Source organism: Mus caroli, chromosome 15 (genome assembly GCF_900094665.2).
Source record: "Mus caroli chromosome 15, CAROLI_EIJ_v1.1, whole genome shotgun sequence".
In the NCBI taxonomy this organism is placed as follows: Eukaryota; Metazoa; Chordata; class Mammalia; order Rodentia; family Muridae; genus Mus; species Mus caroli.
In genome coordinates this window covers 23378743-23389781 of record NC_034584.1, presented here as the reverse complement: position 1 = coordinate 23389781, position 11039 = coordinate 23378743, and the positions used below count along the sequence as shown (strand labels likewise).

Below are 11039 nucleotides of genomic sequence, written 5' to 3'. Positions count from 1 at the left end.
TACCATGTGCATGCAATACTTGTGGAGGCCAGAAAAATGAGAAAATGACACTGTAGGAGCTGGAATAAAACCCTGTCTCGAAAAACCAAAAAAAAAAAAAAAAAAAAGAAAGATACACTGTATCATGCTGCAGAATTGTGGGAAAGCAGCTGGATGTGGCTTCCATCTAACCCTGTTGATTTGTTACTGGTGGAGGTGGGGTATTAGTTCCCAAGTTGAGTTCATGCACACGTAGTTCCTAAACTTTTGGCACCTGACTTAATAGATTCTTGGTTACTGCAGTGAAACTGGGAATTTAGCTAATCCGGGAGGGAGCTGGCAACATTGCCTCCCTCTCCCATAGAGGAAGGCTGTGAGGGGAGGGGCTGTCAGGCCCTTAAATAGCTGCTTAACCTTGTTTCCTTTTCCTGTTTGTCTGTGAAGGTCTACTTTGCGCCAGTCACCTTTAGCATACTTTGTGGTAAGAAAAGATGGAGGAACAGCTCTGAACTCTCTCAGAATGCTGGTTGTTTAGATTGGTTAGGCGACAGCACACTTGGATGCAGATTCCACAGAGCTTAGGGTCCTCATGTTAAGAACTTGTCCTTAAAAAAGAGCCTGTTCATTCTGAAGGGAGCAGTCACAGAGCAGAACGAAGCGGCACACCTGTATCCCCAGGTTCTTGGGAGGCAGAAGTGGGAGAGGAGTGAGCCAGCAGGTGATGACTAAGTTGGATAATAAAGTGACCCTCAGTGTCAGAGCTGTCCGTGTCATGAGAACTCCTAAGCATTCAAACAGATGCAGCATCTGAAGTAGGTGCTTCCATTATGACTTGTGGACAGAGAAGAAAGTATACCTGCATTTTACGAATTTCTAATGGACTCCAGCCTTTCAACTGCAGAGCTGACACAGAACTTTCAGTAGCGTCTCTGACTAGCCATCCGTGGGTATGATGGTATTTTCCAAACTATGCTAGCTATCGTACATCTCAGAACCTAAGCTCGTTTGTTACTTGAGAAATGTAGCACTTAGTAAACTAACAGAGCTTTTTATTTCACTAATGAAACATTATATCGCTTTAAAATCTTTTGATTATTTTTGAAGATGTAATTGGGCTCCTGTTTAACGTTCTCTGTTTGGTACTTGCTCCGTATTCTGAGAAATGATCTCAGTTTTATTGGACTGAGTCTAGCTGGATGCAGATCCTGTCAGACTGCGCTCTAGGATGGAGATCACAGCATTTTCTCAATGGTGATGAGGATCGAGTATTGTAGAGGAGGAGGTTTCCATCTTCTTCCTGTTTTCCCACTTTTTACCTAGAACTCTGCCCTTTTCTGTATTCCGTACTTTGTCTTTCAACATCTTAGAGTAGTAGGTCTCTTTTTTGTTTGCCTTTTGGATAAATTCTACATTCTCTGGAGGTTGAGATTCTAGATGTGACTTGGCATATGAGCTCAGCTGTTCTGTGCTTCCGAAGCTGAGGACGTAGAAGACTCAGGCAAATGCCCACTGTTACCTACCTGAGCATTTTAAATAGTCTGTTTTATCACGTAGATAATTACATGATTGTTTGGATATGCCTATAAGTAATAATGTAGCCCACCTCTGTTTTAGTATATTGAAAGTCTATTTATTATGACTCAGCCAAATATTTTGGAGTTATAAAAATATATAGGATGTGTCGACTACAGTCCTGGGTTGAAGAGTCACCCCTTATGGTAGAAAAACATTGTGCTCAGTTCACAAGATGTCACATCAGGGTCGTTGTGTCAGAAATATTGACTTCTGAAGATCACAGATAAAGGATTTGGGAACAAGAATCAAGCATGATTTTCATTTACAAATACTTCATGGGCTAAGAATACAGCTTAGTGGTAGACTTGTACTTGGCATGCAGGAAGCCCTGGATTCAGTCTCCAGCAGTGCCAAAACCCTCCCATCCCCCACTCCAACCAATACCACTTAAGTGAATTCACTACAAAATGGGAATTAAAAGTCCCTGTCTGTGATTTACAGACTTTAAAATTTAGAAACATCGAACTTTTCAAGACTAACCTTTACACGTTTCCAAGCAAATGTAAATCAAACATTTTATTTATTTATTTTTTTAATTTTTTATAGAGCAGAGCTATTTGAAAAATTGGGTTTAGCTTCTATGGGTCATTAAAGTGTGTGTGTGTGTGTGTGTGTGTACGGCGTGTTTCAAATGCCAGTTATCTGGTTGCACAGCAGGCCCTTTTACCAGTGGAATGTCTCCCTGTCCCTGCCATTGAAGATTTTATACACTTGGCAGAATTGATGTTACATATGTTCATGTTAGAAAGGAAACAGCAGAGCTTAAGTTTAGTGTTTGTAAGGCTCTGTTTAGAGCAGCAGAGATAGCCAGGTCATATGCCTGGTTGCTCACATTATTCTGGTACTTGTGTTGAAAACAGATTAATTAATATTCCAATTCAGTGTTTGAAAAAAAATACTTTTGTAAATAATCTTCCACAATTAGGTAATTCCTTTCTTTCAGTGGCTTATATTTCACATGCTCAGTGCCTTCAAAATTCAAAGGACACATTTAACATTTTTTGTAGTGATGGAAGTTGAGCAGATACTATGGAAAATCCCTTGGTTTTTGAAACAGTCTCACCCTGTAGCTCTGGCTGGCCAGGCACTCTCATAAGCCAGATGGCCGGATTTAAATACACAGATATCTACCTGCCTCTGCCTTCTCCTGCATGGGACTAAAGGCTTGTGTGGCCATGCCAGGAGGAAATCCCTTCTTTAGGGAAAGTGTCCAACACAGCCCCTAGTGCCTGGTGTTTCTACACTTCTGCTGTCATCTGACCTGAAACATCTGTCCATATGAGGTCTGAGTGGTCCTTGCTGGAGCCTCTGTCCTATAGCCTGGGAGAGCACCAGGTGGGAAACTGAAAAAGGAAGAAGAAAAGTAAAAGCAGGTGCGTGCATGGCCTGGAAGGGGCTCTAACCAGCTGCCTGACTAAAAAGGCTTTGCACTCCAGGGGGCCTGAGCAAAGGCTGCTCACTCCCATCTCCCGCTGGGAGTCGAGAGCCAGCTTCTCTCCCGGCTGCTGCTTTACGAGGATCTCTTCCTATTAGTTGCTGAGATCTTGTCTGCTTGAAGGGGCTGCGGAGCATCCTCATGCAAACGTGAGACTTGTCTGAAATACCCATCGGCCCACAATTACAGAAACAAACAAGTTTCTAAGCTCCGCTGTAACAACTTGACTCAGTTTCTAATCTGCCTTTGTCAACATGGTCTGACTTTTCTATTTCATTTTATTTAGTATTATAAATCACTGTGTCTGCATAGGTGAGTGGCAGTGTGTGTGTGTGTGTGATGTGACCGTTTGTATAAATACATAATGTACATGAGCTAAGGTCCTTGTGCTTTTGCAGCCAGCAGTCTACCTAAAATTAAGCCATCCTTTTTAGCCCCCTTTTGTCTATTTGACAGCCACACTGCCAAATGATTTTCCAAGTTCATGGAATAATTCTTTTCCCACTTAAGAAGAAAAGAAGAAAGCCATTCTCCTTCACAGTGCCTCACCTCAGGCAGAGGGTTCATTCGGCCTTACTGCTTTAGGTTTGCCAAACAGAAGCTGTGGAGTTGGATATGAGATGTGAGGACCACACAGGAAGGGCTCAGATCAAAGGGGAGGTCATTCCTAGGTGATGGTTTTCAGCCGGAGAATGAAGACTGGAAAGGAGAAGAAAATGAATGGCATTCCGGTTTGCTGACCTGATGATTGCTGAGGTCAGGTCGTTAGTCCTGTGTGCTGGCCATGTGCTGAGCCCCTCCAGTGTGTTGTGTAGTTAGCTGGCCTTGTGCTGAGACTGCCCCCTGCAGTCCACTCCATATGTGGAGTGGTTAGAAAGATCCGTGCTGCTGGGTGTTGGAAAGGGGACAGGTGTTGCTGTCTGGCACTGATATTTGCTCCTGATTATTAAGCCGATCATGGGATGTACTGTCCAAACAGAGATGCTTCTGAGAATGAAACGGGGTGTTGCTGCTAATTATTCTGGAAAAGTAGGTTTCAACTGGAATTGTTCTGTCAAGTCGAGATGGATGGCTGCCTTACTGACTGCAGAGGTGGAGAGAGTCACATTCAGATATTGATGACTCAGTGGTAGTTTTCTGTGACTTATCATCTGCCTTGATTCAGTCCCGGGCACATAATGGTGTGGACAGTTGACGAAGAGTGGGTCTGAGACATGATGCTGAGTCAGAGGCTCTGCCAGGAGTGTGCTGTCTGAAAGGACCTCCAGCACATTCCACGCTCCCATTGCCCAGCTCCCGGAGGGGCTGGATTGCTTGTTTTGTGTGCAGTGAGCTAAGTGTGACTTGAGTCCTGAATCAGGATTTGTCAGCACTCGAGGCCTGGCCTGCTTCCTAAGCTTCTTCCTAAGAGCTGAGCCAAGGGGGTCTTTGTGCTCCCTCCACCCACACAGAGGGAGCACGGTAAAACAGGCCTTTCACTGCCAAAGAAGGGGACTAGAGGGTTATTGGCCACTGTCCCTGCCTGCTCCTGGGCAGCCTGTCAGCACCCCTGCCTGGGGTTTCCTCAGCAGGCTTGGTGCCCCTGAATGAGAGAAAGTCCTGACAGCCGTTAGATTCCCCCAAGTAAAACCCCGACAACTTCTTTACAGGGTGTTAGAGAATTCATTCCATACTTCTTCTTAATTAATTACAAAAGTTAAACCCATTTAACAATAACAAATATCCTCTGGTCCTGAGAATCCTTGTATTAGTTTAAGCATTCATATAAGCACATCAAAGTAATGTATGCTAAGACATGTTTTTGTACCAATCTGGCATGTATACACACACACACACACACCATGCCTGTTTAAGTACACCTGAGTGGCAAAGGTATGTGCTGGCCCATGTGCAGCCAGCTGGATGGATGTAGATCTGTTCTGTGGATGTAGAAAGGTCTGTGAGTGACACCCCCCAGGTTTCTGGCACATTCTTGCAGTAACCTAGATAGGAGAGTGGTTACATGCTGGTATTTTCAGCCCATGCGGCCTGGATTTCCAAACTTGCCATTTCTTCCTGCTTGGAGCTTCCTGTCCTCATTGGATGAATAAAAAGGTTACCTCGAAGGAGTGGAGCAAAAGAGGATAGCTGACCTTACACCTTCACTGTTCCGATCGTGGTAGGAGTTTAGGAAGACAGTTGTGCGTGTTCCTACCTAAGTAACTGTGCCTACAGGTGAGCTTTTGGAAGAATCTCCTTTTTAGTGTTTATACATGTTATGCACTGAGCCATGGCTCCAGCCCCATTCCCCAGCCTCTCATCTATTTGCAGGGTACCCAGCCAACATAGCCTGTGTCCTACTGTGTACTGTGCTGGAAATTGGGCGAAGCGCCTCATATACATCTGCTCTACTGTGGACCACATCCTCAAGTAATAAAAGGTGACACTTTAGAGATGGCCTAGTGGTCCAGAACACTGACTATTCTTGCAGAGGACCAGAATTTGGTTTCCAGCATCCACGTGACTGTTTACAACCACCGGTAACTTCAGGAGCTCTGGAACCCCCTTCTGCTCTCTGTGGATAGTCATAAGAATGTGCGCATAAAAACACACACAGACATAAACACTTTTTGGTGGCGCACGCCTTTAATCCCAGCACTTGGGAGGCAGAGGCGGACGGATCTCTGAGTGACTGTCTGTCACTCAGACCTGGTTCTCTTTTCTCTATCTGTTCAGCAGATAGGAATAAAGGAGACCCCCAAGAGGTGTTTTAGCGAAAGATTGTTCAGAAGGAATCAATTGAAAAATTTAAAAACTCTTTGTATGCTGCCTGGGTACACATGAGCCTCCGCAAGGCAGGAGTGTGGAGGTCAGAGGTCAACTTTTAAGACCCTTCCTGTGAGAGGCCTGGGGATCCAGCACAGGCTATCAGGCAGAAGCTAAGCCTCCTCACCTGCTGACCTGCCGCTGCCTTGCCAGCTTGCGTGAGGTGAGGTGAGGTGTCAGTTTGTAGGCAAAAGAAATTCATGACAGCTAATACATCCCCTGAGTATTTACATGTGGTCTTAGCCAACAGGTGAGAAGTCCTTTCCCTCAATATAGACAGTTGCTTGTTAAATATTTCTCTAACCTCAAAATAAAATAAGGCTTTCTGGCCAGATACCCATGGGAATGAGACAGCATTCAGCAGGGCTTCTTAACTGGGAGAGCCTTTGTGCTCCCTGCTTTGTATAACAACAGGTCTAACTGTGAGCTCCTTCTGGAGGAAGCCTGGCTGTCTCTCCTTCATTTGACAAGGAGCCTTTGGGAACACAAAGTGGCTAGCTAGCAGCATGCTTCCTCACCTTCCAGAGTCCCTAGGGGTGGGTGGTGTTCTGTGACCCTGAGGGAAGCTGCCATCCACTAATGTTTAACAGAGTTACTGTTTCACCGTGAGTTTATTTTCATACTAAGCATTTACTTTAAAAAATGTGATCTAAGAGGCAAGGTTTCAGAGAGACAGAGAGACAGAGAGAGAGAGAGAGAGAGAGAGAGAGAGAGAGAGAGAGAGAGAGGAGAGAGAGATTGATTCTGAACTTGAAAACCTCCACACTTGTTGCAGCTCTCTGGTGTGTAGCATAAGGATTATGAAGGACAGTGTGGATCTGGATTTAGGGCTTCAAAGTCAGGTGAACAGCTGGCCCGAGAATGCTGCGGGTCCACACAGTGGCTTCCTTCTCTACCAAATCCCCAGCCCTCAGTGACGGAATGCCGTACAGAATTTATCCTGGGAGGAGGGGATTGAAAACGTTTTTTTTGTGAAAAGAACTTTGCTACCACTGCCACTCACCTTAGCAACAGCAGGTAAGGCTTGAGAGTTGGAGGGGACACTTCCTTTGCTCCGCTTGAATGCCCTCAGCAGAGATGGACAGTCTGGCAAAGCGGTGTATGAGGCCGCACAGACGTGCCAGTCCACGGCTTTTCAGTCACCAGACCCTAGACCTTCAGTTCTGCTGAGGCTTTGAACAGGTGCTTTTGTGGTTGTTGCTTTAAACTGAGAAGATTATCAGGGTCCAACCAGCGTGCCGGAGCATGCTGGGATTTGCTGTCTGTTAGCTCTGTTACAACCCAGGGCCAGGTTGATGCGACTGAGTCCTGTTTCTCGTGCTAACCATTCATATTCTCAATACAATACATGCATACTCTTAAGACGGAGGCGCCCTTCGTAGCCTCTTCCCAATGTTCCTGAGTTAAGTAAGGTCTTACTGCAAACCCTCTGTTCTTTCCCGTGTCTTTTCATTACGTACCATGCGTGCAAGGTTCTTGGTGCTTCAGGAGAGAACCTGGAAGTTAAGTGTGTAAAGGGCAACCCTGGATGGTGCTGAGCTTCTCTGTGTGACAGCAGGCCTGTCTCTTAGTCCCTTCTGATCTAAACAAAGGTCCCTAGAACATTCTTGTTCCGCTGAGCAGTTTCTGTGTGGGGCAGGGATGAGTGGCACCTACATTGCCACTTTCCTTCCAACCCAGCCCCAGCCCTTGGTCCCACTCTGCAGTTTTTGTCCAAGTGACTCCTGTGGCCTGGGATTGGCCCAGTTTTCAAGGTCTTGTTCAGAATTGAAAATATTCACATTTCTCTATTGGCTGTTGGGCACTGTTATTTTCTTTCTATGTAGTTGCAGAAAACTTCCAGGCGGTCTTAAATTTAAGATTACATACACCAACAGGACAAACATCTAGTTAAATGAGAGCTAGAGAGGCTTGGAGTTTAAAGCGGGCAGCTGTCTGGTCTTAACCTGATGACACTTGGTGGGCTTTTTGTTGTGTGTTCAGTGTTGAGCTTCTGTCTTCTGGGCCCTGTTGTCTCACACTGAAGACTTCCAGTGGCTCAGCACACAGGGATTTCAGCTCCTGGATTCCTATAGCAGATAGCTGTAGAACTCACTCCACAGAGCTTTCCTGACTCTTTATGCCCTTGCCTGTGACTGAGATGCCAGTAGCTCAGAACCTGAAATCTTTCTTCAGCCTTCAAAAGAGACTTTTTGGTGGGTTAATCTTTCCCCACCCTCTAGTGAAAAGCTGTTCTTATATCTGGTGTAGTTTACAATTCGTAAATTTGTAGTATCCTGAGTCAAAGAAATAAAGATTGGCTTAAGTGCTTGAGAGGGAAAAAAAAGGGCAATTAACAAAAAGGAAAAAGAACCTTTGGAACTGATTCTGAGGTAGATGGACAGATAGCAGGTGCCAGCACATCCGGGCAGGAATGAGAGGATGTGGAGGGCCTGAGGCTGGCTGTCATCTGGACTCTCTGTAAAGCACACGTGGACTCTACCACAGCTCAGAAAGGCACCTTCATCGTTTCTAGGGACCCTGGATTCTGAACACTCAGGCCTCCCCTAACTCCTGTTATCCCTCTTCTGCTCACCTGCCCCTTGCTCTCCTGACTTTTGTAAAGGCTGAGATGAGTGTTCTTTGCCACAGATATTCCTATTATGGTAGAGGGTTACAGGAGACTGTGCTCCTGCTTTGTTTCTGCAGATTGACTCCTAAAGACAACTCCAGCTCAGCCAATGCCATTATTATGTAGAGCAGTGATAGTAGGTGCGGGAGTCAGTGGGCCTGGTGGTGGTGGTGGTGGTGGTGGGTCAGTCCCAGCTCACTCCTGCAGAGATGCCTCCTCCTGAAAACCTGGCACTCATTTGGGGATATTGCCCATCCTGTGCCACACACTCAGCAAAGAGTGCAGCAGGACTGGAAGCTGAGAGGAAGTTCCTGGGAAAGGCAAGCCCAGACAAGCCGCACCACTGATACTCTGCTTCTGAGCTGTGTCCCTCCCGGGCCTTAAACTTCACATTTATTATCGGAATCATTATGCTGTTTTGCTTAAAACATGAGTGTGTATTAAACAGTTGTAGTTGTGCTAGGATTTTTAATAGGGAGTAGAATTGTCTTCTGTTTATTTGACAGTATGTAAGACTTGTCTGTAATTCTTTAAATTGCTTTCTGCTAGCGTCGTATTTATATTTGGCCTACTGTACTTGGGATATTCTGACAGACTAAGACAGACGGGGAAGTCAGGCAGCAGTGTCTCTGTAGCCAGGGTAGCTCTAGATTCAGGTCTGATTGCCTCTCTTACAAATGAGTTGCTTTCTCTCATGGGTAAAGTGAAGTAGCCAGCGTACATGGTGATCTTTGAACACCGATTGACAGACCCATGACTGGAACTTGAGTAGAGCAGAGGCTGTGTGTGTGTGTGTGTGTGTGTGTGTAGTTTCTCAACCTTTAATTGAAGTCCTTAATAAACGTCAATAGAAGACTTTCTCTCTTTTGAAGTCCTCGGTCTGTGAAGAACTGTTGGACCTGACTCCTGGTCCTGCCATAGTAAATAGTTTCAAAATATTTTTCTAGGCAGCTTGGTGCCAGGGTGTTTTGAGTAACTTGTAAAATAGAGTTTCAAGAGGCAAGCCTAATTAGCACCATTGAGTAGTGTTTAAATGTTGAAGAGATTCATGTGACCACTGGAAAAGAAACCGTAACCTCAGCCAAGTGTGACATTTTTAACTAGCCCTTAGGCTTTAAAACCACTTGGCCTGAGCTGGAGAAGCCTGCTTCGCCCATGTTTTCCTTGCCCAGTCACCAGGCATTCAAGCTCCAGACTGGCCTCCCCAATGCTCAAACATATTCCTTTTTTAGAAATAAAAGTACCTGGCCTCTGTGATCCATGACTGTGAGTCATCCAGTGGATATGAAAGAACTATAAAAACATGCTTCAGGAGAGTTTTTCACTTTGTTACAGAGCACAGTCTAAATTTGGACTTAATTTGAAATTGAGTGGAAGGCTGGATCCTTGGTACTCCATGGGAGCATTCTGGTGATGCCTTGAGTGGCCTGGTCAGGGATGGGGAGGGAGAGGGACACCCGTGGGGAAAAGCAGGCTCAACCCCACCTAGATGGCTGCTGGGTTTGTTTGCATTTAGTTCCTGATGAGACAGTCCTTAATTCCTGGTGACAGGAGTTAGGTACTGTTGTGTGATTTTTGTCCTTCCCTGTTTTCATGTGGCTTAAGTCCATATTTATTTGAAGTTTCATATCAATGTCTAGCAATGTCTAGGCATGATAGACTGAACACAACTGCATAATAACCCCGAGAAATGTAAACGTAGGAAAATTGTAAGGTAAAGATTTTTGGACCATATCAGTCCGTGGTGATGAATGGGGAGGTCAGAGGGGTGATAGCTTTGGTCTCTCTTTATTACAGATACAATTGACTTGCTAAGTACTGGACCATACTTGCTATCCTCTCTCCTAATTCTAAATGGCTCCTGTACTGTCAACAAAGACTCCAAATCTAATACCCAGCCCACACTTAACAAGGGAGTAAAGACTTTCAGGAAGCAGGCTTTGTTGCAGGCTGGACCTCAGAGATACTGCTGCTACCTCTGTGTGTCCTCAGGCTTTGTCGTGGGCTTCTTTGATTAGCTCATCACATAGTGTGGTCTGTGGCAGGTCACTGGTTTACCTGCCAGAAGTGTGGTCTGTGGCCTCCCCTCAGCGTGGGCAGCCCAGCCTGAGCTGCATCCCGTCTGGAGTTTGCCATTTACATGTCAGTTCTCAGTGGGTTTTGCATGGAACTCTCGTCGAGGAACAGGCAACACTAGTGCTTGTGCCGACGGAAGTGTTTTGAGGGGTAACTAGCTTGTTAGACAGACACTGAAGCGGGCTGCTTCCTGACTTGAGAAACTGTGGCAAGATGAGGCTTGGGGACGGAGGAAGGCATTGCTGAGGTAACAACAGGAAGCTGTTGCATCTCCGACTGGGATCTGTGCTCTGGCCCGATGGAGGTTCCACTTGTCTGAGGCTGAGCTGGCCGAAACTCCCCTCTGCTGGTGGGAGCTGAAGTCCAGCTCATGTTTTCCAGCTGAGGCTTGACTATCACAAGGAACATGACACTTGTTTACAGGATGCAAACTTTGTAAAACTCCCAGTGCTCTAATTATGTAGGTTGCCAGCCACCCCGTCTCCTGTCCCCATTTATTTTTTAAAAAAGCATTTTGAGAAAGAGCAAACTGAGTGCTGGGGTTCTGTAAGTGGTGCA

General features: G+C 45.7%; 1 protein-coding gene across 4 annotated transcripts in view; it reads left to right on the top strand.

The window, feature by feature from the left end:
* Positions 1 to 11039, top strand: part of Trio (trio Rho guanine nucleotide exchange factor) — a 286761-nt gene that overhangs the window by 23734 nt on the left and 251988 nt on the right. Inside the window, exon 1 of one of the 4 annotated variants that reach the window (XM_021182742.2) lies at positions 6172 to 6811. The exons of the other annotated variants lie outside the window; for them this stretch is intronic. The gene's annotated coding sequence lies outside the window, so the exon portion shown is untranslated. Of the gene's footprint in view, positions 1 to 6171; positions 6812 to 11039 lie in introns of those variants that run through there. 4 annotated transcript variants of the gene reach the window in all.